General features: G+C 42.3%; 1 long non-coding RNA gene across 1 annotated transcript; it reads left to right on the forward strand.

Moving 5' to 3' along the window:
* Positions 1-1,884: 1,884 nt before the first annotated feature.
* LOC112847544 (uncharacterized) lies at positions 1,885-6,421 on the forward strand. Its single transcript, XR_003221133.1, has 3 exons — positions 1,885-2,129; positions 5,513-5,695; positions 5,745-6,421. It is a non-coding gene; the product is annotated as an uncharacterized LOC112847544 (long non-coding RNA).
* Positions 6,422-6,800: the final 379 nt, after the last annotated feature.

The raw sequence follows: 6,800 nt of genomic DNA on the forward strand, positions 1-6,800 counted from the left end.
GGCATCTGACAAGGATGCCTCCTGGGCGCCTCCTGGGTGAGGTGTTCCGGGCATGTCCCACCGGGAGGAGGCCCCGGGGCAGACCCAGGACACGCTGGAGAGATTACATCTCTCGGCTGGCCTGGGAGCGCCTTGGTGTTCCCCCGGATAAGCTGGAGGAGGTGGCTGGGGAGAGGGAGGTCTGGGCTTCCCTGCTTAGGCTACTGCCCCCGCGACCCGGCCTCGGATAAAGCGGATGAAGATGGATGGATGGATGGATGGATGGATGGATGGAGGGTATACAGAACTGTTTTCCTAACAAAACCACTGTTATAATTAAGTGAAGGCGCTCCCAACTAATTTGAACCTTTGGCTTCTAAAATATGTGGTTCTATTGCGTGCTGCATACATAACGTAATGTCAGCTAGACTGATATTAAAATTTATAATATTGTTAAAATCACTAAAATAGCGCCTGAAGCCTGTTTTGACGTGAGCTCTGTGTCTGCTCTAGAAACTCTGAAATTCAGTAGATCTGAGCCGTACATTAAATACTCACATCAGCCTGTACTTTGAATTCTGTAAGAGCTGTATAAAATAAAGCAATGCATAAGTGTTTTGAATGAATAGAAATGTGACCCATAAGGTGTGTCTGTGACTGTTCCTGTATAACTTATTTTCGGACTAGTTAACAAATTATGCTCCGGTCATTTGATGTTACCAAGATGGACGTCCTTTTGTAATATAGTTAAATTTTCTTTGTACATTTCATTTATCCACCATCATACATTAAGTCAAGAAGAGGTCATTATACTAACAAGAGGTATCAACGCTGGGCAAAAGTTCAGCATGTGGTTAAAGTTTGTAATCCAGCCAGGTAAATATCACTCAGCAGCCAGTCGCAGAGCTGAAGCAGGTAGCATCAACACATTAAATCTAAAATTAGAAATATCCTGTCTCAGAGTGATGCTGAAAAACTAGTTCATGCATTTATTACTTCCAGGCTGGACTACTGTAATTCTTTATTATCAGGATGTCCTAAAAACTCACTGAAAAGCCTTCAGCTGATCCAAAATGCTGCAGCAAGGGTACTGACAGGGACTAGAAAGAGAGAGCATATTTCTCCTGTTTTGGCTTCCCTTCATTGGCTTCCTGTTAAATCCAGAATTGAATTCAAAATCCTGCTCCTCACATACAAAGTCTTAAATAATCAGGCCCCATCTTATCTTAATGACCTTGTAGTACCATATCACCCCATTAGAGCACTTCGCTCTCGCTCTGCAGGCTTACTTGTTGTTCCTAGAGTATTTAAAAGTAGAATGGGAGGCAGAGCCTTCAGTTTTCAGGCCCCTCTTCTGTGGAACCAGCTTCCAGTTTGGATTCGGGAGACAGACACTATCTCTACTTTCAAGATTAGGCTTAAAACTTTCCTTTTTGCTAAAGCATATAGTTAGGGCTGGACCAGGTGACCCTGAATCCTCCCTTAGTTATGCTGCAATAGACGTAGGCTGCCGGGGATTCCCATGATGCATTGAGTTTTTCCCTTCCACTCACCTTTCTCACTCACTATGTGTTAATAGACCTCTCTGCATCGAATCATATCTGTTATTAATCTCTGTCTCTCTTCCACAGCATGTCTTTATCCTGTTTTCCTTCTTCACCCCAACCGGTCGCAGCAGATGGCCGCCCCTCCCTGAGCCTGGTTCTGCCGGAGGTTTCTTCCTGTTAAAAGGGAGTTTTTCCTTCCCACTGTCGCCAAAGTGCTTGCTCATAGGGGGTCATATGATTGTTGGGCTTTTCTCTGTATTTATTATTGTGCTATCTACTGTACAATATAAAGCGCCTTGAGGCGACTTTTGTTGTGATTTGGTGCTATATAAATAAAATTGAATTGAATTGAATAAATCTACCCGGCTTAAATCACAAGACCACCTCTGACCGAAAAGCTGTAGATTTTTCTTGTTTGCACAAATTAATTCAGATTCACACTAATTCTTTTCACAGCTCCAACAAAATGAGGAAGAGGAGGGATAAAAACAATTAGATTGAATTACAATTGGATGGATGTCGAGGACAAGGAGGAGGAAGCTTAGGATGAGGAGGAAGAAAAGCAGCAGGAGCATCTTTAGGGATCTCTATGATGTCATTAAGGTTGGTTTCATTAATATGGTCCTCTCACAAAGAAAGATGACTTGTTTTAGTTCACCTACTTCCTGTATTAAATAGTGATTTGCAAAACGTGGAAAACTACAGAGCAGGCACGTATAGTGCATCTGCAGGTAAGTGAACATCAAATCTCTCAGACTAAAATCTGTATTATACTTTGTCTTACATGTTGTATATTTATCACTAGAGCTGGGCAATAAAACGATAATGATATGTATTGCGAAATAACTTTTTCTCGATAGAAAAATTAAACTATTGCAATAGACCTCATCTCTCTCTTGCTCTCTTAAAAAAAAAAAAAAGAGCAGCCAATCCAAATTAAGTAGCGCAGAGCCGAACCAATCACAGCCGCAGCGTCACGTCATGTCATGTGACTTGTTACATACAGCACAAGTGCCAAGCTGCACATGTGTATTTGTTTGGGAAGCAGCCAGCCGCCGTGCCGCCCGGGTAATGGAGGAAATGAGTGTGCCGACTAGAGAAAAATGAACTGAGAGCATGAGCGAAGGTTACCGAAGAGAAAACAGATGATGGTTCCAATGCCGGAGAGCTTGTCGAACAGAAGGGCCACAGAAGTTCCGTAGTGTGAAGGTATTTCGGCTATTTCAAGTCTGACAAAAAACAGAGTAGCGCGCACTGTAAATTGTGCCGAAAGCAAGTCTGGAAATACAATAAAGCGGTGCATGCTCAATCTCTGACTGAAAGCGCTAATTCGTCATTCGGCTTTTGTCAGACTAAAGTTTATGTATATATATCTATATATATATCTATATATATAGATATATATATAGATATATATATATATATTGATGTCATCCATGTCAGCCACCTCCTCTACATGGATGACATCAAGCTGTATGCCAAGAGTGAACGAGACATCGATTCACTGATACACACTACCAGGCTATACAGCAATGACATTGGAATGTCATTCGGACTGGAGAAGTGTAGTCGGATGGTAACAAAGAGAGGGAAGGTAGTCAGAACTGAGGGGATTGAACTACCAGAAGGCAACATTGCAGACATGGGAACCATGAAGAGACTGCTAGGAAAGCTGCAACCACCAAGTACCTGCAGAGGGTCAGGAAAGTCCTGAGGAGTCAGCTGAACGGTAAGAACAAGATCCGGGCCATCAACACCTACGCCCTGCCCGTGATCAGGTACCCTGCTGGGGTAATAGGCTGGCCAAAGGAGGAGATAGAAGCCACTGACATAAAGACAAGAAAGCTCCTTACCATGCATGGAGGGTTTCACCCCAAGTCCAGCACCCTGAGGCTGTACGCTAAGCGGAAGGAAGGGGGCCGGGGACTGGTGAGTGTCAGCACCACAGTCCAGGATGAGACAAGAAACATCCACGAATACATCACGAAGATGGCCCCAACTGACAGCGTGCTCAGTGAATACCTCAGGCAGCAGAAACCCAAGAAAGAGGAGGAAGGCGAGGAACCATCATGGAAGGACAGGCCCCTGCACGGTATGTACCACCGGCAGATAGAGGAGGTGGCTGATATCCAGAAATCCTACCAGTGGCTGGACAAAGCTGGACTGAAAGACAGCACAGAGGCACTAATCATGGCAGCACAAGAACAAGCTCTGAGCACAAGATCCATAGAGGCTGGGGTCTATCACACCAGGCAAGACCCCAGGTGCAGGCTGTGTAAAGATGCCCCAGAGACAATCCAGCACATAACAGCAGGGTGCAAGATGCTAGCAGGCAAGGCATACATGGAACGCCATAACCAAGTGGCCGGCATAGTGTACAGGAACATCTGTGCCAAGTATAACCTGGAAGTCCCGAGGTCAAAATGGGAGATGCCCCCAAGGGTGATGGAGAATGACCGAGCTAAGATCCTGTGGGACTTCCAGATGCAGACGGACAAAATGGTGGTGGCTAACCAACCGGACATAGTGGTGGTAGACAAACAGAAGAAGACGGCTGTAGTGATCGATGTAGCGGTTCCGAATGACAGCAATATCAGGAAGAAGGAACACGAGAAGCTGGAGAAATACCAAGGGCTCAGAGAAGAGCTCGAGAGGATGTGGAGGGTGAAGGTAACGGTGGTCCCCGTGGTAATCGGAGCACTAGGTGCGGTGACTCCCAAGCTAGGCGAGTGGCTCCAGCAGATCCCGGGAACAACATCGGAGATCTCTGTCCAGAAGAGCGCAGTCCTGGGAACAGCTAAGATACTGCGCAGGACCCTCAAGCTCCCAGGCCTCTGGTAGAGGACCCGAGCTTGAAGGATAAACCGCCCGCAGGGGCGTGCTGGGTGTTTTTTATATATGAGTTGCACCTAGGATTTGAAGAATGTTCTGTTAGCATCTTTATTTTAAAACTGTTTGAAAAGCTAAGCTAGACAACAAGGAGAGATTGAGAATTTTTAGTTCTCAGTTTATTTGATATTGACAAAAGTTAGTCAATTTTGTCTGTTCTTCTGTAAAACGACCTAAGATTTATTTTTAGAATTAATATTTTGTTTCTAAGTGGAATTGACAATTTAGTGGTCTGTTTTCTTTGTTCTATTATGAAACTTCAACACTTTAGCGGCTGCCTTTTGTGTAGTTTGCAATATTTGCCTTTATTTATCTGAAAAAGTCTCATGTTCCTTAAGTACATCTACCCTGTTGAACTTATTATGAGAAATAAATATTTAAATCAAAACAAGCTGCTGATTATTTCACATTTTACTTGTGAGCAACGGCACATTTAAATCTTACAAATATAGTTATTTGGCTTATATCGCGATATATATTGTTATCGCCTGAATGAAAAAAATGAAAAAAAAATATTGTGATATTAAAAAATCTTATATCGCCCAGCTCTATTTATCACCCTTATGATAAAACCCATGTCAGCCATTGGTTTATGGACTTTGTATTTTGAAGCCTCAACATTTGCTTTATTGCTATGTCGGTTTTTGTGAGCCTTTGGGACCATATTAGGATGAGGGATCAGAATCTGGAGTCGTGCACACTACTGTTTCATTTAATGTGTATCCATAAGGTTTGTACAGCAGATCCAAGTTGTGCCTTGAAAACAGGAAAGTTGTCTGCATAGAGGAGAACTTTAATAGCAGGCTTGTACAAAGTGAGGCTTTGTGCTCACATTTGCTGCAAACACTCGTTTTAATTCTGTTTTCCCTGTTTTGATGCAGAATTCAGTTGAAATCAGGCACCTTCTTTTTGTAATGTGTTCTTGTGAATTGATTGTGTATCGCATACATTTGATTTGACTTTCTGTGAGACAACAGTCAGCCGCTGGCCAAAAAAGTTTTCCAAATACCTCCACGTAATCGAGCCTGGATTTAGAAAAGAATTGCAAAAAAATCTGCACCTCCTGCTTCACATGCAATTTGTGTTTGTGTGTTCAGAGGCGGCGGCGAGAGGGGAGACCTCGGCTCATCCAGCTGGACAGCCTGACCAAGAGGAGTTGAACATTAACTCAGCTCATCCAGGGCACCCTGCAGGCTCGGCTGCTGGCAATAGCGAGGGAGTGCGGCCACCGCTGGGATGACGTGAACACCAAACAGGAGTCCATCACAGGTCGACTGCAGGTATGTGAGTCAGACCTTCTGAGGAGGGTTTCACTTTTCTCTCTCTCAGCTCCTTGTCTCAGAGTGGGAGGGATTTGAAGCACAAAGGGAGGAGCTTGTCGTTTGGTTGGCTGATATGGATGTCCACCTGAGTGAGGTTGACCAGCTGACAGGAAACACATGAGAAAAACTGAAACAACTGCAGGTGTGGGGTTGTTTTGATATGACATATATTTGATATGATATATACGTCAGTGACATTGTCCTAAACTGGACTAACAAAGGACAATGAGTCCAACATGAAACTTGCCTTACATAACGCTGAAGTTCATTGATCATTTTAATCATAAACTTGTTGTTGAAATATTTTTACTGAACATGCAAACATCTGCTGATGAAAATGTGTTGATTTATTGGTCTGTTGTGAAGCTATTGCTATTTCTAATGTGTTTTATCACTTTCTGATGTTTTATTAATTAAACAATACATGTATTAATTTTTGTGTTATCTATAGATATAGTATTTATATATATTTATTTATAGTATAGTAAAAATGTTTAATTATTACTGTTTAAATGACTAATATGTGACATGTATTAGTTGTGATGTTGTGCTGAGGGTTAAAATGCCTTTTTGTCTTTTGGTATACTACGAAATGGCAATAAACCATTAATATATGTCTATGCTGTGCTCGTATTTATTTTACCCTACTCAAATTCAATTTATGATACGTTTTATTTTGAAAGATTTAAAATGGTTCTTTAAAGAACCATTTCAAAAAAGGTTCTTAAAAATGGTTTTTTAAAGAGCCATTTGAAGGAGCTTTTTAAAAATGGTTCTTTAAAGAACCATTTTTAAAAAGGTTCTTTGAAAAACCATTAAAGGTGCCCCAAAGAACCATTTCTTGATGGTTCTTTGGGGCACCTTTAAAGGTTCTTCAATGAACCACTGAAAGAAATGGTTCTTCAAAGAACGATTGTTTGAAGGGTTCTTTGTGGCACCAAAAAAGGTTCTTCTATGGCATCAGTCTAAAGAACCACTTTTGGTTCCAGTTGGCACCTTTATTTTTCTGAGTGCACCAGCACAGCTTAGCTGGGAAATTTGGTGAAATCTGTATTGCCTTGGT

The sequence above is a fragment of the Oreochromis niloticus genome, linkage group LG7 (assembly GCF_001858045.2).
Source record: "Oreochromis niloticus isolate F11D_XX linkage group LG7, O_niloticus_UMD_NMBU, whole genome shotgun sequence".
Taxonomy (NCBI): Eukaryota; Metazoa; Chordata; class Actinopteri; order Cichliformes; family Cichlidae; genus Oreochromis; species Oreochromis niloticus.